The sequence below is a fragment of the Myodes glareolus genome, chromosome 7 (genome assembly GCF_982192425.1).
Source record: "Myodes glareolus chromosome 7, mMyoGla1.1, whole genome shotgun sequence".
Classification (NCBI taxonomy): Eukaryota; Metazoa; Chordata; class Mammalia; order Rodentia; family Cricetidae; genus Myodes; species Myodes glareolus.
In genome coordinates this window covers 44,509,644-44,529,891 of record NC_142032.1, presented here as the reverse complement: position 1 = coordinate 44,529,891, position 20,248 = coordinate 44,509,644, and the positions used below count along the sequence as shown (strand labels likewise).

At 45.2% G+C, this 20,248-nt stretch overlaps 1 protein-coding gene across 3 annotated transcripts in view; it reads right to left on the bottom strand.

Moving 5' to 3' along the window:
* Pcsk5 (proprotein convertase subtilisin/kexin type 5) overlaps nucleotides 1–20,248 on the bottom strand; it is a 417,375-nt gene that overhangs the window by 104,430 nt on the left and 292,697 nt on the right. The window lies entirely within an intron of this gene.

Genomic DNA, 20,248 nt, shown 5'->3' with positions numbered 1-20,248 from the left:
AGCCTAAGAGTGCAAACAGAGAACTGGAGATCACTCCGTGTTGCGTGTCAGCAGAACAGGGAGCGTCATGCTGTACAAATGAGGAAAACCTGGAGTCACCCGACCTAGCCTTGATTTTTGAGTTTCTTTTCCAGCTGTCCGAAATTAATCAAACACATATTTCCCTGACATCCCTCTTCTGCGAAATTTAAATAAGCTCTCGTAGTGTGTGGTGGGGGTTAAGTGGGAAGCCAGACCTCAAGCACCTCGCACAGTGGCGGGCCAAAGGCTGTGATTACCAGGTGCTTTAATTATGTCACGCCATTACATGTCTGTTAGCAATGCGGCCAGTGTTTACTCGAAGCTTCATTTGTCTAAATTAGCAATTCAGTCTGCAGAAGCTCACACTCTAGACGGTCTCCAAACCCTGGCAGGCTGTATTCCTAATCATGCTCTGTCGTTCCCACGGGGAACTGGATAATGCATTGGCTTCATATGTGGGTGGCGATGAGGCAGTGACAATGGATGACCCTGTGAACTGAGGACAGTGACCTCTCGAAGCAAGTGAGCTGCAAGATGCAGCCTCCACACATTATTTTATTTATTATTTCTTTTGTTAACTGCCCTTGGAGACAGCCCTCTCTGTATCACAGCGAGAGCAGCTGGTCTTAAATTTTGCTGTGGAAAAGTACAGAGCTGTGGGCATGGTCTTCTCAGGCAGCTGAGGCCAAAGTCTTTCAGAATTGGGTTCAGCTCTGTTAGATGAGGCTACCGTCTAGGATGATTGGTCCCTCTATAGAGTATTCATTAGTCATGGGTCACTTTCTGTATATATCAATACATGCATTCTGGCTTTTAGGTCTAATATCACCTAGGCTGACCTTAAACTCTAAGTAGCCAAGAGTGACCTTGAACTCCTGACCTCCCAATGTTGGGATTACCAATGTGTAGCACCAGGCATGGCTCACTGGCCTCTTTCAGTGGGAAGATGACATCCGTTTCCTTACTTGGAAGCTATAAAGACGGGTTGTACATTGTTCTCTTTTGATGAGATGGAGCTTGTGAACAGGTGAGCATGGAAGTGAGGTACTGACGTGTGTGTGTGTGTGTGTGTGCATGTGTGCAGGTCTATGCCTGTGTGCAATGGAGCGGGGAGTGGATGGAGTGGGGAAAGCAATATGGAAGAGTAAGAATTCTGGACTCAGAAAGTCTCAGCTGTTTCTGTGCCTACCTGTGTCCTGGCCTTCTGTACAGCCCAAATTTAACTTTAGCTTGAGACTGTCCAGAGCCACTGTCTGATACTAGAATCTGTGTGGCCCCATCATAGAAAGGGTGCCCATTTCTTCTCTTCAAGTTTCTTCTCATTCTCAGGGTGTGCTTTGGTGATGAAACTGGTCTCTCCCTCTTGGAGAATAATGTTTTCCCGCAGATTAGGAGCCAGCTTAAGTACTTGGATGTAGTGTGCGATGCCCTGGTTGTAGATATTATCCCTCCCCTGCCTAGCATGTGACCTTGGTTGTTCACGTTATGGAATCTCTCTGAGCCCTAGCCAATTTGTTTGTGAGATAGAAATAACCGCAGCGGCTCTCTACAGAGGTCAGGATAATTTAATCACTTCTCGCTTGAAACATGCTTGAAGGGCTAGCCATGACACCCAGCTGGTAGAGGGCTGGCCTGGCAGGCATGATGTTTTGGTTTTGGTACTAGTCAATAAGCGGTGGGGAAGTCGAGGCAGAAGGATCAGAGTTCGAAGTCACCTTTGACTAAATAATGGGTTCAAGGCTAGCCTGGGTTACACGAGACTATCTTAAAAACACTCTGAAAGTTAGAGAACTCCAGTAAGTATTCAAACAAACGTTAGTTCTCGTTTTCCCAGTGAGCGCAGCCAGGCCTCTTAGCATAGCAAAAAGGGAGTGAAATAGTCTTTACAGGCGCTCAAGTTACAACACCCCCACTTTTGTTAGTACTATTACTTGATTAGCTGAGGATCAAGCCCAGGGCCTCGCATGGGCTGGCAAGCATTTCACCATCCTTTGTCTAACTTCACTATTGTCTGGTGGCTTTGAGGAATTATCTTTCTTTAATTTCTCAGAATAAGACTATTGCTTCAATTTTGTACTTCCCTGTTCATTACCCTGCCTAGAAAGAGGGAACCTTTCTTTGCTCTTGTTGACTTAGAAGTACATGAGTAAATATAAACAAAATACCTAGAAAAATCTTTAGCGTAACTCTTCAGGGACCATTTAGAAGAAGGGACTCAAATGTTTACTATGTACTTTAGTGATTTTTTTTTCATAACTAAACATTGGTCGTGTTTGATTGGTACCAAAGTTTCCTTTATCTTTCACCCTGCGCCTGGCTTTATAATCCCCAAACAATACAGTCTCAGCTTTCTCTTCTTCCTTCTTTGGCCACTGCGTACTTCTCCTGCTTGTGCTACTGTGGGAAGTGGTTGTTTTTATTCCATAGTAAATGTTGATCTTTTACAAATTCGTCTTTAGAAAATTACAACCTAAATTACACTAGACGGTTGCGAAAGCCAAAGCCATTCAAGTTCTCCCAGCCCACAGGCAGCTTTTCCCAAGCCTGCCCCTGCACATCTGGCCAGTGGTCCTGAGCAGAGCAAAACATTGAGTTCTTCAGGAGAGTTCGAGGCTCCAGGTGAATCACACCGTGTAAAATCTGGTTAGGATGAGTATCAAGAGCAGTCTTGAAAGCTAAGAGGAGTCAAAGCAGGTCAGACAGCAGCCAGAGGGATTTGGGCTGAGGAGGAGGAGGACCTGACTCACCAGCTCTGCCTCAGGGAGGGATCAAGAAACCAAGTTTCCAGAGAACCTCAGGCTACCTCAGCCAATCACGCTGACTCAGCGCAGACGAAAGCCATGGGCTGCACCCTGAAAACCCAGAGTCACCTAACACGGTACCTCACATAGCTGCTCCCAAGGGAATGTGACAAGTTCTCTAAGAAGACGCAGTGACTCCCAGGAAGGATAGAAGGGCTTTTGCGAGCGTGGGAGTGGGGGAGGGAGATGGGGGGGGTGAACTTGCCATTTAGATACCTCAGTCATGTGACTCAGAACTATGGCTTCTAGGTCGTTTTCTGATGTGTGTCTATTCTTCCCCCAAACAGACAGAATCAGCTCACCTCACTAACCCAAAACATAAGACAGCATGCATTCAAAATGACAGCGCAGCCCAGAGCAGCTGGGCTTGATTGTATCCCTCTCCGAGCCAAAGACGAGCCCTTGCTTAGCTTCAGGCTCAGTGCAGGTGACAGGTGACAGAGATTCTAACTTGAGTGTTTCGTGTTCTTTGGGAGGAATTAATTCCTGTTGAACTTCAGTATGGTTGACTTAGGCCTGAAAAGATGGCTATGTTTAAGGGGATTAAAAAGGAAAACAAAGACCATTTGAGGAGAGCGGAGGAGGGACAAGGGCTTGAGGCTGAAAGAAGCGAGGCAGCTCGAGGAGAGGAATGACTTAGTAGGACACAAAAATCTGGCATAGGTACATAGGATCACCCTGGTGAAAGGAGACCGGGTGAATTGGAAGCAAAGCCTGGGAACCCAGCTAGGAGGGGTCTCTGGTGATTCCTGCCTGAGGGAATGGAGCATCTGCAATTAGGATGAGGACAGGGCAGCTCCCAGAACACAACTCTGCAGGATCTCACTGGGCAGTGGGCCTTGGAGTTCATCTCCTTCAGCTGCTCCCAAGCTTCTTTCCCCAAAGACCAGACTGAATTTTTTCAAGATTTTTGCCTCATGCCTACCTAGTTTTGAACTAATACCAAAGGGAAAGGAAACAGAATGAAGAGAGTGAAGGAGAGCCTTATTTTCTTTCTGGAAAATTCTAACAGAAGTGTCTTTGTAGTTGGCCCAAACACACACCCTAGGTAATCTTGTACATTGGTTATTTCAAAAGTGGAAGCCCCAGCTTTAGGGGGAAGCATAAAGTATGGTATTTATGAAAATGAAGATTCAGATGGTCCTCATCCAAGGTTCTGAGGGGCAGCTTTCGGAGAGTCAGTGACACCCTGAGAGTCCCAGTCATTTCAGTAATAACTGGTGTGCACTGGCTAGGATTTTTTTCCTGTTACCTTGACACAAACCAGAGTCCTCTGGGAAGAGAGATCCTCAGCTGTGAAAATGCCTGTATTAGATTGGCATGCATACAAGTCTACAGGGTATTGTCTTTGTTAACAACTGATGTGGGAGAGCCCAGCCCACCACAGGTGGTGCCACCCCTTGGCTAGCAGTTTTGGGTTGGATAAGAAAGTGTGTTGAGCAAGCCAGTAAGCAGAATTCCTCTATGACTTCTGCTTCGGTTTCTGCCCTTAGGCCCTTGACATAAGTTCCTGTCCTGACTTTCTTTCAGGATGTAAGCTATAGATCAAAATTAACTCTTTCCTCAAGTTTCTATTGGGTAGAGTGTTTATTATGACAATAGAAAGCAGACTAGGGCAGAGGGTGATATATGGCCTGCCTAGTTTTCTGGTCTATTTAGATGATCAAATAATATGTTTTGTGACAATTCTCTGGACAGCTCAAAATTCCATGTAAAGGAGTGGCAAGTGAGGTCCTTACTGTTCTGCAAGAGGGGCTCGGATCAAGGGTAGTGACAGGAAAATCTAGACCCATCTGCCATCTCTGCTACCATATACCTGTGATCTTTGGACTGGCTACCTACCTTTTGAAACTCTTGTTTCCATAGCTACAAAACGGGATAATAATGGACTCTTGGCCAACTGTCAATCACTATGACCAAATACCTGGCACAAAAAGGCTCATAAGGGAAAAGCAAGTATTTCTGGGTCATGGTTTGAATCGCTTGGGGCATGTAAGGGGCACAGTATACCCAAGTGGGACTCTATGGCAGTGGAGCCTGGTAGCCTCATGGTGGCCAGGAAAGAAAAGAAGACAAAAAAAGAGAAGTGACCAGAGCATCAGTACCTTTTAAGATCATGGCCACAATGACCTAACTTCTTTTGACAAGGCTTCATGTCTACAAGAGTCGGCTTCTTTATAGTAGTGACAGAATAGAGGCCATGGCTTCAACATATGCCCTTCTTCAGAAAGCTGTTATGCTAACTTGTTTGATGAAGAATTAAAAGTACACAGAATAAAGCATGTCTCGTATATAACACATAGTGAATACATGCTATTGCCACCATTACTGATAAATGTTAATGGCCTCTATATAGAAAGTGAGTGAAGAAAGAGAGAGAGAGAGGAAGGAGTAAAGTCCATGGGTTTGAACTTGAAGCAGTAATGAAATGCTGTGTAGTACTGTCAGAACCTGGGAATGTTAGGGAAATCTGTCTGGGATGATCCGGCCAGTGATCCGCTACAGAGCAGCTCCTGGCATCCTCCTCTCCTCTTGCCCTTATACCACAGGCAGTGCTTTTACAGTGACTGTTTGGAGACCTGTTCTAATTGGACTGCCGTGCTCTGTCTCTGCAACACATTTAACCAGAGTTGATAGAGCAAAGTCCAGTGCAGGCGGTCACATCCTGCTCTGCCTGAAGCCTCGCCATAAACAATCAGGAGCTAGGTTCACGGCAGCCAGACAAAATATCATCCATGGGTGCCAAGACCGTGAAAGGAGTGTCATCACCTGTTCGTTCCCATGGAGGGGCTGTCCCATCTTTGGCCAGCATAACTGTTTGGCAGAAAGGCCATGCATCTGTAGACAATGCCACACTCATGGAGAAGCGGGAAAGTAAATAGTTACAAAGGGCTGTTACGGCCGTGACTTCAGCCGTTTGGACTTTGTGAGTATTCTGAAAGATGGTCCCAAGGGCACTTGTTTCTTAATCAACAGCCAAGCCTAACACTCAGTGAGGATCAGCAGGTTAGAAGCATGCTGCTCCCAAGCGTGCTTTTGGGGGCGGATGAGCGAGCTTTGCAAACTAATTAAGAAAGTTTCTTAAGACAAGCGGCTCCTGGCCTCCAGGACCCCCACTTTAGACAGGAAGAGGATGAGAATTTGAGTTTATCAGGTTAACCCAAATTATACAGTTCATCTTGCTTTCTGCTCATACTCAACTATTCACACAGGAAAAAAAAATTCATATATTTTTTGGAAGACAGAAAGAGAAATGAAGGCAAAGTAGTAGTCAGGATTGGAGAAGCTGTGTCATTTCCAGATTGGTCAAAGGATTACTGTGGGGGATGCTGGGTGGAGTTTCATTCCCCTCCCCTTGCCCCTCCCCCACACATCCTCCTGCTTCCTCTGTCCCAAGGATCTCCTGACAGTACTAGTTTCTGTACAGCTCTTCTCATTTCCGATCCCCTCCACCCACACTGATCCCATATCTTCTGCCTACTGGAATTTCCATTTGGGTGCTTTCCAAGGCCTTTCAATCTCCATGTTCACCACGCATACCAACTTGTTCCCATCCTCATATCCCCCAAGTCTAAGTGGGTGTTATCACCATCCAGTTACGGGGCCAGCACAGAGAAACCATCTTTTCTCATTTCCCCCCCATCCCTACATCCAGTGTGGTCCATTACTCCTCAGATGGAAAGATCTTTAACAAAATCCATATACTATTTAAATCTCACTCTGAATTCCACCCTGACCTAGAACTCCTAATGCAACCCAGACCTGTGTCAATCTTACAGTGATCCTCCAGCCTCAGCTTCTTAAGTGTTGGAGTTAGAGGGGTGAGCCACAGCACTCAGCCACAAATTCGGATTCTGTAAGGACACTCCTCCTACCTGAAGTTTTTCAGCATTGCTCCCTCCATGTAGAAGAAGTTCTATGACGTACACGAGCCTTCAGAATCTGGTCCTTGCTTCATTCCCTGGTTGTCTTTCCTGCAGCTTTCCTTGCAGACTACGGTAGACTCGGGGTACTCTGTGCCAATCTTTAACATTGCCACGGGTGTGTTTAGAAACTGAGTCAAGCAAAGAGAATCTGCTGGAACTTACCCGAAGCTGTCTTCAGCCTCAGAAGAAAACTGTCAGGTATACACAGAGTACCAGAAGAAGGAGGAATTTACCCCCAGGAGTGTCTGTAACCCATGGTGAAGGTTTTGTGTAGGAAGAACCCAGCTTCATTGCCCCTCTGGAGAAGTGACTGTAGGGTTTCTCTGAACTTTACCCCGAGTTTCCCACAGCACGTTGACCCAGCTTTCTACTGTAGTGTCTTGTTTGACTGGCCACCTATCTTGCTTAACACATGTCACATTGGCTCTTGCACTTGAATGTCACCTTGTCAGATTCTGGGAGGTCACCTAAGACACATCCCTATGTTCCAAGAGACTTTGGAATCCCCAAGGTCTTTAAGCACTCCCCCACACAGAGAATCTATTTGGCTTGTTCTTATTTCCTTTTTTTCTAATCCCAGAAATACACAACCTAAATACTTCCCACCCCGGTCCAGTGGCAGCCTCTTGGACTTTGGACATCACACACTTCTATAGCTACACCGACTTCCCCTGTGCTCTGCAGAGCTGTCCATATTCTTGGGTTCTTTATGCACACCCACTGGTGACTGCAAACAGGCATCTTCCCTGTGGTATCTATTGCTCTTTGTGGCTAGGGATTATTTCCCAGGATGCAGAACAATATTTGTCATGTGACACACTGGTTGTTTTAAATAAAGAAGTCAACATGTAGGAAGTTAGGAATTCAAAGAAAAGAAAAAACCTGTTACCCAGTAGCTGGAAGCCCCACCAAAAGAGACTCATTAATTCACTAAGCGTGTAATCATTGGAAACCTCATATGTTCCAGGTGCTCTTTGGCATATAACATGAAGCACAATTGAGTCACAAACACAATTCCTGCAAACTTCGGTTGGTTAGTGTTGTTAGGAGCTGCTGGATGCTACAGATCTGAAAGCAGAGCAGAGAATGAGTACTGGAGGGAGTGATGAGAAATTTGGGGCTGCAAGGAGAACGTACTGGGATTCAGAAACCAGAGCAAGCGACTAAGATGGTATGTGCATTATGCAGGAGTAGTTGGCAGCGTAAGTTATCAGCATGTGGTCCCATAGTCTTGATTCCAATGGAGTAGAGGGGCAGTAGTTATATTCTATCCAGGCCCCAGATATCCAGAAAACATGGCCACTATTCTAGACATGTCTGCAATGAATCCAATTTTAAATGCGAAATACCTCTCCAGCATAGGAGTTCGGGGCCAATTTATCGAAGTCCATGGAGCAAATGATCTCAGTTGGCAGAAGTATAGAAGAGAGGGATGCTATGTTTCAAGGGATGGAACCGATCGGGAACACTCAGGGAAGCAAACAGTTCCAACTAAGGACATATCGCAGTTGCCATCAATAGCGTCCAGCAAAATTACCCAGGTTGGATAAACTTACGGCACTAGCAATTGGGATTATTACTCCCTAATAGTCTAATAGTTAACACACCGGTTTTACCTTTTAATCATTTTCATACAAGAAGAGCTACAAAAAGGAATGGGCAAAATAGAATCTAGGGGCATAAGAGTACCTAAGAGCAAATGATTTGAAAGGGAGATTCAGAGGGAATTGACAGCTCCCTAGAATGTGAGGCTCCGAAAGTAAAGCTAGGGAAACAGGAAGGTTTCAATGAGGAGGAATGGCAAGGGGCCCTTAAAGGAAGTGGAGCCACTCTGCAGGGACGTCTCTGGGAGCTTCACAATAAGGAGGCTAGAGCTTTCAGGACTTCTTGCAAAGGATCCCCAGGTCACTGCAGGGAGCAGGCTAACAAGAGGTTCAACTCTCAATTTCTATGCAGCTTCCCTGGAAGAGCAGCACTGTAATCCAGACTCCTTTATGTGACTTCTAGGGTCACCCTGTCCCCAGAACATCTCTCATTTCGTATCTGAGGCTTTGGCATTCAACAGCTCCTGCTACTTCCTATGCCCCATGCTGTTTGGAACCCTCCCTGTCTTTCTGCCTCCTGTCTTAGCGGTCTCTTAATATCTGCCCAGACAACCCACTCTTTGCTGACCAAGAACACTGTAGAACATTTCTTTCTAGTTTCTCTCTTCCTTCCTCCCTTCCTCCCTCACTTCTTTCTTTCTTTTTTTTCAAGACAGGGTTTCTCTGTGTAACATCCCTGGCTGTCCTGGAACTCCCTTTGTAGACCATGATGGCTTCGAACTCACAGAGACACACCTGCCCCTGTCTCCTGAGTGCTGGGATTAAAGGCATGGGCCACCATGCCTAGTTTCCAACTTCTTTTCATAGAATATGTTCAAACCTTGGGCTACTCCCCACCACCATTTATCTGTCTCTATTACAGAATTAAGGCCAGAAGGGTAGGGATTATATTGCATTACACATCAAGGCTTAGTGTACAGTGTTTATTGGACGTTTGTTGAGTAAATAGGGCTAATGTGTTAATGTTATTTAAATGTAAAACAGTCTAACAAGAAGCAAATATGCTGGCAGACCACTGTATAAATAAATACGATCTTTAAAACATATATCCTATTATATTTTAAAGCTGTGTCTGCATTAGTCTGAGACGGCAAGGGCACGCTGAGAGCTCTGTTGATGATCCCTCGATGCAGCTACAGTTTTGGAACACCAGCACATCTGGAATTCTCAGGATAAGGCAAGGTCTTTGGCCTTCTGAAGACAGGGAGACTGGACCGTAGCGGCCAGAAGCCCAGATCATCCCAAACTGGGGCAGGAGTGAATTAGTAATCAAAGGCAAATTTCATGCCTCTGTACGCTGCTGGCCTCAGGAAATAGAGATGTAGCAAGCTCGGGAATTCCTTACTGCAAATCCGTTCATCAATGTTTCTGGTGCAGACCTCAGAGGTCCTGCTGCTCCAGTCAACCTCAGGACTCCACCACGGGTTGAGAGGCCTCATCTCTATAGCCCCACTTCTCACCGTGTCTGTGGGAACCCCGGGGGCTGTCCCTCACTCCTCAGCACCTGGTCATTGTGTTTGAGTTTTACAGAGATGGAATGGGGGAGCAGTAGGTTACTTAAGGACAAAGAAAAATAAAAGCTAACCTAGTAGCAGGATGGTAGCAAGTGATGCTTTGTGTATTTTTGTGAGGAAACAAAATGAAAAAAGACTTTTTTAGAAAGCAGACCCAAAGGAATCATAGCTATTGAGCGGTGAGAGTAGAGAAAAAGGCATCTGCAGTCCTTTGCTTTGTTTTTGTAGAGCTGGGAATAGCACAACCCCAGGTCTTCCACTGCCCTAATGCTAGGCAGGCGCTCTAACATTCGCTACACTCTTACACCAGCTGGCGTTTAGTTGCTGTCTGACCCTTTAGACTGGTAGTGTGCTCCTTTCTCTCTTTGTTGCTTTCATTTCTTTCCTTCTTTCTTCCTGCCTCCCTTCCTTTCCTTCCTTCTTTCTTTCTCTTTATCATCCTGCTTCCTCCCAAAGAGAAGGAAATGGACAGAACGACATCTTACTTGTCCGAACCTTATGAGTGTGTCACGGTATCTTCACTCATTCATTCATTCAAAACTCTTTGGAAAAAAATCTTTCATAGCAGTAATAGTGCTAATCATGAGAAATACAATAGTGAGGAAAAGTCAACACTGCCATATTGACATTCTGGAGTGGAAATGGCTTGGCTAAGGTGGGTACCAAAGGAAGGCTAGGATGGTTATAGGGGGAAAAAGAGGAAGGATGGAGAGAGAAATGGAGAGAAAGGGGTTAGGTCAGATTTTTCAGGACTTGCTGATGGCTCTGGTATTACTAGAACCAAACCCTCAGAGGTTAGAAACACTGCCTGCTCTTCCAAAGGTTCTGAGTTCACCAGCAACCACATGGTGGCTCACAACCATCTTGAATGAGATCTCGTCCCCTCTTGAGGAAGACACCTGGTCAGTTGTCCTCAGCAACTTAGACCATGAAACCCCATATGGACAATGCGTTCAACAGAATAGCCATATCCAGGCTGCCCATGCGTGCTTCAGCATTGCCGGGGCATAAGTTTCATTTTATTCGTTCTGATATTACTAGAAGCCGCAGGTTTCAGCAGAAGAGGCGTGAGCTCAGATTGCATTTTCACACCCTGTTTTGACTTTTTATTCACTTTATCCATTTCTTTTAAAGCTTAAGGAAGAATTTGTCAAGGATATGAGAGGATGGCTCCCAGTTGCCCAGGCCAGTGATGCTGATCTAATGTAGGATTGGAGATAGCAGACTCAGTGTGGTAGTGGATGGAGGGAAGAGGACAGACTCAGGAGAGAACCAGAGACAAGGTGATTAGATTTGATCAAGGACTGACTGTAAGCAGAAAGGAGGAAGCAAGGATGAATGTTTAATTTGTAGTTTAAATAATATTAAGAGAAATCACTATTGCACTGATAGTTATTTAATCTTACTTTAATCTGTTATTTAATCTTAATGTTATCTACATAAGGACTATTATTATTCAAATGGAGAAATAGCCATAGATATATGTACTCATAAGCATACTGTGAGCAAGAAAGTTAACATTGAAGCCAGGTAGCTTCCTTCCAGATTCTCTGTGATGGTCGTTTAGACACTGACCCATTTCTTGGAAAGGATGGATGATATTCGAAATAGCCTAGGTTCCACCCAGTCTCTTCCCTATAGTGGGAGCATCAGGGCCACCTGCCTGGTGAGCTGGACTCAGACGATGGGACAGGAGAAAGAAACAGTTAAGCCAGTTGTGATGTCAGAGGGCAAGCCAGGACTCAGTAGAAAGCCCTAGTTGAGGACAGGACCTCTAGAGGACAAATGGCCATTCCAGCTTGACAAGGGAACAGTCTCCTGCAATGCCAGGTAATGAACATGGAAGGAGCAAGCTCAGCCACTGATCCTTAGCGGGTTATCAGGAAACACACAATACATTCAATTTGGCTCTGTAGAGGATAGTGCTTCACTGCCCATCGGTCACAAACATAGCTAGTCGAGAACAGGCCTGGAAAGTGGCGGCAAGGACTTCAGTTCATTGAGGGAAAAGACACAAAAGGACAGCTCAGTGGTGGACTGGACTGCTTGTGGCTGATCCACTGCAGAGGTCCACAAGAGCATGTTTGGAGTCAGGGTGTTCCGCCTCAAAGCATCAGTTAACAAACGGCCAGTGAACGCTCCACCATGCATCCGGGCGGAGGTTTGGAGGCTGTAGACCTCAAGGGCAGGGCACCTTCCAGCCACACACCTAGGATGGTGAGGTCCAGAGGCTGTAGAGTGCTGAAGTGATTCACCATAAATCATCCATTTGACCTGAAGAGCCACTAGCTTGCTTTAGCTCTGCTGGGCAATGACCAGTACACAGTTGCCTGGTTCGTCGGTGGCCATCCTTAAAAAACTTGATGATTAAAGCAGATGCAGTGTAGCATGGCTATAATGCCAGGGCTTGAGAGGTGGGGGCAAGGGGACAAGGAATTAGCTGCATAATGAGTTTTGAGGCCTGCTGGAACTATACGAGAGCCTATCTCGAAATAAAATAGTGATGGCTCAGCTGTTAAGGGAGTTTGCTGCCCTTGTGGAGGATCCAAGTTCAGTTCCTAGCACCCACAAAATAGCCTGTTTGTATCTAAGGGATGCAAAGTCCTCTTCTGACCTTTGCCAGTACTGCACACATGGCACAGAGTCACAGCCATCACTCCCCACCCCAAATAAAAATAAACCTCACATGTATACATAAAAATACAATAAAATTGAATAGAAAGCAGGAGCTGTCATGTCTGCCATTTTTGCTTTACATATCTCAGAAATGACCTGCCACTTTGGTGGTTCATCTCCATCTGTGATGTCATAGACCATCTTCTGATAAAGTTGGTCTGGGATAATTATGTTAGTTTTCTACTTCAGAATAAATGTAGTGGTTTCAAAAGCACCCAGTTGTCTTGTGTTCTGTAGGCAGTGTGGCCTAGTTGATTCTCTCTTCTGGGGTTTGCAAGGTTGATGTCAAGGCTCTGGCAGCTTGCATTCTTTGTAGAGGCTGTGGCCATGACCTAGAGCCAGGTTTCTTCAGGTTCGGGGCAGAGCTCTGACGGGACCCTTTTCCTGGATGACTGTTGGTGGCAGGTTGTTTTCTGCTTCTAGAGCTAGCTGCATTTCTTGGCTTGTGTCTCCTCTTCTGTCATCTTTCGGCCAGCAGCTGTGGGCCATAGTCTTCTCGCTCCTCAGGATTCTCCTCCCCTTTTTTCTTCCCCGTGTCTCTCATGTCTAATTCTTTCACTAGATGTTTGTGATACTCTCAATGTTGGGTCCAGCTAGAAAGTTCAGGCCATCTCCCTAGCTCAAGGTCAGTTGCTACCAATCACCTCACCTCACTTCACTTCCTATTACCATCTCATCTCTTCCTTTCCTTCACAGAAATCAGAGCATAAATTTCTTCTGTATGGTCTCTCTACAGCTGTGAATACAGCAAGCATCTGGCGGGGGAGGGGGTGCATGTTTAGGATACAGCTGTTTACTCCTGATGGCTAAGCTTCACTGTCGACTTGATGTGGAGTCACTGTGGAAATATACCTGTGGGTGCATCTCTGGGAGTGTTTCCAGAAAGGATTCACTAGGGAGGGAAGACCCATACTGAATGTCAGGGGCACCATTTCCTCAGCTATATTACCTGACTGCATAAAAAGCAGAAAGCAAGCTAATATGTGTATTCATCTCAACTCCTGAATGGAGCCCTAGTGTGAGATGATACCTCATCTTCCTGGTGCCATGGTAACCACGCCTCCTTGAGAGATAAAATAAACCCTTCCTTGGTTAAGTAGCTTTCCCAGCAACAAGAAAAGGAACTAACACACTAAACAGTCCCCACTCCTTTGCTGTGATGGTTCCCACCGTAGTAAGGTTTATTCTCAAGCCTTAGTTTCTTCTTTGTGCTGATAGTGTTAGATGCCATTTCTGGAAAGTGACGGAAACTCCATGAAGTATCTTTCCTCCTTTATAATGTCAAGGAGCTAGAGTCGGCAGAGATGGCAAGAAAGGAGAGGAAACTGAAGATGTGAGGGAAGTAAGGGAATCTTGAAGCCACACACAATCAGGATTTAATTAACCCAGTATCTGGGTCATGGTTACTCATTTATTGTCATTTGTTCAATTATTCACTTAACCCTTCATAGAATTTTTTTGTTTACCTATTGAGGGAGAGCTATCAAGCCTCTAGCTCATGAGACTGCGTTGTCCTTTGTGTACCAAGTTTTCACCCACAGAAGATTCTTTGTAGAGAGAATCGCTCTATCTACTGTAGAGAACAGGAGACCTCAACTATAATTGACGTGAAGGAGGGACTTTCTTGACAGCTCATACGGGAGCAGAGGACAATTAGGAAAGATGTAGGAGACCAGAGTTGGAGAGCATAATAGGAGAAAGGGAGTGGGGATCTGATGGAGGAACATTATACACACATGAAAATGTCCCAGTGAAACGCAAGAATGGAAAAATAAGATACATAAGGAGACCTAACCTTGCCTGTAAGGGTGAGGAAATGAAGAAAAGACTGAGGCCCAGATAACAGGTGTCAGTTAGCATGGCTGAGCAACTGGGGTTTAGTTAAGCAGGAGAGATACATGGTGGGCAAGGTCTCAGGTTCAGGGCAGAATAGAAGGATCCAGGGGAAGGAGAGTATAGTGATAGATGAGGTTGGTGAAGCGGAGCAGGGCAGACCGAGCAAGTTCTTCAAGATACAGAAAAGACTCTTGACTGTCTTCTAAGGAAGTGGGGGTCCCCAGAGGGTGGGGCCCCTTGTTCAGTGTTGAGTTCCTGAAAGTCTGTGGGGACGAGTATGGAGCTTGAAAACAGGCAAGGTGACACACAGGTTTCCCAACAGCCCATTGTGACATCATTTGATGTCAATGGAGCATCAATGATGTCAATGGTGGAGCAGGACTGGAGGAGTCAGAGTTGGGAGGCAGAAATGTCTTCCTAAGGCTCCGAGGTGGGCTGGAGACAGGAGATGGTCAAGGTCATTTTGTTGACTCTCATGATGTTAAGTCAATTGTAAATACATTTCCATATGTACATAGGCCTTACCCTTTCTTTGCAAGTTAAGCTTTTATTGTTTTGTAACCGCTATGATTTAGAAGGCAACAAACGCCTGTTTGATAACACCTAGAATTTATCACCCTAGATTTGTCAGCCAGGCTCGCAGGATTTCCGTCATGCTCCCTGCAGCCTGTGATACAGTGCCACCCAGGAGCTGCAGGCCACCCCTCTAATGTGAGCTCATCTGGCTGTTGAATTCTGCTGAGTCCCCTCGCCCTTCATTTGCTGGCTCAAGGCAACCATTAGCCTTCTGAGGACTGGAGCAGGTATGCCCTCTTCAGCACTCTCTCTGAATGATTGCTTCCCAAATACATTGGCGAGAAGCCAAGAGGTGACTTGATGGGGTCCTTGGGCAAGTCAATTAGCCTCTCTCAGGAGGGCTGATGGCTCTGGAGAAGGGGAGATGGTGAAGATGAATCCCCACTCCAGCTGCCTGCTTACTATCCCTACTCCTTACCCTGCATGCTGTCTGTCACGCCCTGCACAGCCCTTCCAGTGTTCCTGTAGCTTTGCATAGACTCTCGTGAGTAGCCTTCTAAGTGACTGACTTCCCAAAACCTTGCTTTCCTTTGAAACTCAAATCAAATGCTACTCTGCTCTGATGTCTTCTTATTCAGTTATTCCACAAATTGTTATTAAACAAAGTATGCTAGGCAGATAGAATACAATTGTGGGCAAGATGGACATAGTGGTACCAGTTCTCATGGAATGGACTGACAGCGAGCAGGAAAATGAATCAAGACTGTCGTGTGAGTGTAACTGTGGGAAGAGAAAAGTAGGTATGGAAGGAGCTGCTTTCTGATATATATATATGAATGATCTGGCATCTTGAGGCATAAACACACGGTTTTGTCTGAAGGACACAAAGAAAGTTGGTGTGGCCAGAATATGACGCCAAAGGAGAGGGCATCGTGAGGCGAGGGCATGAAGATCTCAGCAAAGTTAAGGTTTTATTCTGATTAGTGAGACAAAACCTGGCAGACTGGTATGTGGATGGGCAGGGACAAAAGAGAAGACAGAGGTACAGAAGGAAGGCAGAGAAGCCACTCAGAGGCTCATGGAGTGGGCAGAAGTGGGCCATCAAGAGAGAGATTTTGGAAGCACAGTCAGTGACTTTGCTGTTCAGTTGGATTTGGAGTAGAAAAGAGAAGTCCAGAGCAACTGAGTGGGTTTATAATGGCCCTTTACTAAGAAAGGAGAGCTGGAGAGGTGGCAGTGATGACGTGAGGTTGAGGTGTCTAAAGTCGGCTTTGGATGTGTTAGTTGAGCTGTCTGCCAGATATCTGAAGGGAAATGTTCGAAAGTTAACTGAATCTGTGAAATTTGGTGCAATTAGGAAAAAAGGACGTTAGAGGAAGGTTCCTCATGCGTGGCGCTGAATGGTGGGAGATATTTAAGGGTGGAACTTATAGGAAAGCCACTGAGACATGGTCCTTGTCATAAATTAAGATAGTTGTCATTTATTCTAGCTAGTTCTCATGACTGCACTGTTGGAGAAAATGCAAGCCTTTCCCGTCCCTACTTCTCAGTGACTTCCTGTCTCCCCATGCAATGCTTTCTATCCTTCAGCAACTCGAGCCATGGCTTCCACCATGTTGCATTGCAGAACAGCAGCAGAGATGGGTGTGCTTATGTGTGACTCATAGACCAATGTCATGTTGGGTGAACTCACGAGTTCCCCACATTGTGCTAACTGAACCTGATGCTTTTGTAAAGTGTGCAGCCTCGGGTGTTTTGCTATTGAAACAGAGAGCAGATCAGTAGAGATGGTATTTAAAGCAATGAGACTAAATGCTCCTTGGAGGGAGTGTGGAAAGCAAAAAGAATTTACATGCTGTTTTCCCTGGGCAGCGCCTCCTCAGCTCTCACCCCAGTGTCCTCCCTGAGCCATGGCCTTGAGAGTAAAGGGTGAATTTCTCCCTCCTCTTCAAGGCAATATATAAGATCCCTGTGGAGCCTACCGGCTCCAACCTCTGGGGGTTCCACACTGTACCAGTCCTTAAGATCCACCTTCATCCTACATTAAACTTAATTTGACGTGGTTCTTTAAGAGTGGGGTTGCAATTGACTATTTTGACACGTTGCAATTCACAGACATTTAATTACGATATCATTTGATTTTGACCTTTGCAGCTTTATTTGTGCGTAGTAGAGCCAAGTCTATCTGTAATGCTTCACACTATTTTGGGAAGCCCTTGGCAAGCGTGCCCAAGGACAAAGGACACCAAAACTTCATTGGTAATGCGAGCTTGTGCCTCTGGACTCTCAGCGTGCTTCATACCACTTTAAATAGTGTTGCATTACAGCTGAGTGTTTCGTACGTATTGCTCAGTTAGAAGGTCAGTCTGGAGAAGGTAAGGACCTCAGAGCCTGGTATGTCAGAGACTCTATCTACAGTTTGGATTTATTTGGGTTTATAAGAAAAAAAAACAAAAACCAAAACAACAACAACAAACCAAAGTTCAATGGGTCAGTGTCCTTTCTGTTCTTTCTTGGGAAAAGGCTCCTGCTTTCCTTGCAACGCATGTAATATGAGCTGAATGTGCTCTGGCACTCTTAAGAAAGGAAGCCATGCGGTCGCTTGAGTCTGGGCTACACCTTTTATTAGCGATCATTCTCATGTCAGAAAGTTTATCTCTGTGCGGACTTTTCTGTGAGCCCAATTAAATAAGACCATGGTGGTCTTAAAACATTACACTCTTAAAGAATATAAAAATATTGACAAGAGTTCAAGATCTTACAATATGAACCTCAGAAAGTTTATCTGGAATTTTCTAGAAATACCTTTTTTTTTTTTTTAAATCAAAACAACAGTTGTATCTAAACAATGGCCAACTGGAAGAGATTTTGTTAAGTAAATTCCTCACTAATAATCTACCAAGACCAGACATGGAGGTTTATGCCTACTTACCCAGCACATGGGAAGTTAAGGAATGCTGAGTTTTAGGCCAGCTTAAACTATGGTGTGAAAGTCTGTCTCAGAGTTGCGCTCACTGAGCAAAGGGGGAAAACAGCCAAGTGATTGTCTGCAGTCTCCTGGACAAAGAGGACAGGAACCCGTGCCACCACTCCTGCTCTGGGACTGCTACATAACTGCCTCTTTCTTGCCAAAGAGCTGAATCCGGCTGGATCGTCACCTCTAGTGATGACGAGACGACATGGCTATGTGGATTAGAGTCTCCTGCTAGGTGCCAAGGAGCTCCAACAAGCCACAGTGAAATTCAGTTCATTTTGGCTATGCCCAGCGGAATATGTCAAAGGCTCTGAAGTGCTCGGCGGAGAACTTTGGATTTTATGGGCTGGCACCGAAAGCATCTGGAAATGGATGTTAACCAGAGAAGAAAGCAGTCTTATATTTTCTGTGTCATGGACATATTCTGCATTTGGAGCCTGGAGCCCAGAGCCCAGCCTAGGGTACCTGAGGTCAAGCTGTGGCTGGTCTTTGTTTCCACCTGCCATTTTGTATTAAAGAACGGAAGGACATAGCATCCAACCAGAGCAGTTTAAGGTTGACTCCAATCTTTGTTGTCACCCTGCCATCTGCTGGTATCCTAGGTGAGGCTGGGTGATGACTCAGATGCTGTGAAGAATGTACCGATCTGTGTCAGCATCATGGGAGTCTTTCTATTGGGGATGGCGCAGTGAGTAGGGTCTCTCGATTTCCATACTCAAATGTGCCTTCAGTGTTGATCACTCAAGAGAGAAACTTCAATATAGTAGTCTGAAAGCCAATGGACTCCCTTCGCTACCAAGCTCATGTCTTGCAACTTCCCAATAAGCTTGGGAGCGGCACTTGGAGCAAGGGCTTCCACAGTGGGACTTGAGAACTTTGCAGCTGTAGTTGGGGTGGGATTGGGCAGAGATGCAGTGCCGGCAACAAAGGGAAAGGCATAGCCATTTCTTGACTCAGCTATTGTAAGTTGAACTACCGCCCTTTGTAGCAATGAACCAGTTAGATTGAAACACATCTTAAACGATTTAGATAAACACATCTTCCTGACCTGAACGTCCTATGTGTGGCAAATTTACTTGTAAAGAGGGCCTAGGAGTTAGACAGACTTCCTGATAGGCAGATAGGGAGAGGGACCATGCCTAGGTAATAAGGGTAGTGAACTTCCAAGATGGCTAACTTTTTCCATTATCCTCTGGACCTGATACAAAAGTCTGGCAGTTTAAACAAAGGCCTTGTGGGCTGTTTCTTCTTTCTTTTTCTCCTGCAGGTAAGGCCTCTGCTGATGGACTCACTCAACAAGTTCAAGGCTGGATCAAAACACATTTACACAACAGTTGTTGGTCAATCAGCCATGCCACATTTCTTCAACCTGGCCAAGCTAAATTAGGGAAGACCCTTCAAGGACTTTATTAACTCCAGCCCTCAAGGAGAAGCTCCAAGGGTTCTGGCTTCTCAGATTTGCCCTCTGTTTTGTATATGGTCTTTTTCTTTGTGCCTGCTACATGCGTGTTTCTTCGCCCCTAATAAAAGCCTTCTTCAGATTGCTGATTCTCTCTACTTCTGTTTGCTATGCTTGAGGTTACTCAAGTTGCTATCCATCCTGCCTGACATTTCTCCTGCCTTTTAATTCTTTAACTGGCAGAGAAAAACAAACTTGGTCAAGACCTCTGAACCTGACCAAGACCTTTAGACAATAATAGTAAAAGCCTAATTCTACTCCTATCTGCTCTACTGATACGACCTTGGCCAGTTCAGCATAAACTTAACTAAGTGACCTACCCACAGGGTTTAGAACTCATTGCATTCTGTGGTTGTTAAACTTTATTGGTATGATTATTCATTTGCCATATCAATTTAGGGTCCATCTATATGTTTTGGTTTCCTTTTGAGTAAACAGGGTAATATATGTACTTCTGCTCTGTTTTTCTCAGATGCAGGAGATATGTATTATATTCTCATGTTGTGTACTGCATGTTAGGTGGTCACTAAAATTCATTCCCTTTGTCTTCGTGTCGGAACTTTGTGATTGTAGAAGTTCTTTCTTCTACCCATATGTATTCTCTAAATCTTACATCTGGTTGGAACTCATTTTGCTTTTTTTTTTTTTTTGCTAATTTCTCTGCTCAAATGGCAAGTAATGAATCACAAGGGTAGTGATTGTATCTCAAACAGGTCCCACAATAATATATATCCACTGATCATTTTAGCTCATTTTTTTATCCCCACCGAGTGCTATGTCTCAGAGAGTTCTGTTGGACAAACTCATCCCTTAGGTGTTCTGGGCTATCCACTGCCAAATTTACACAAAATGCCAGCAAACTGAACCTTTCTTTTCCACAGTCTTTATACTTGCTACATCTTTGCTCCCACCCCTACATGC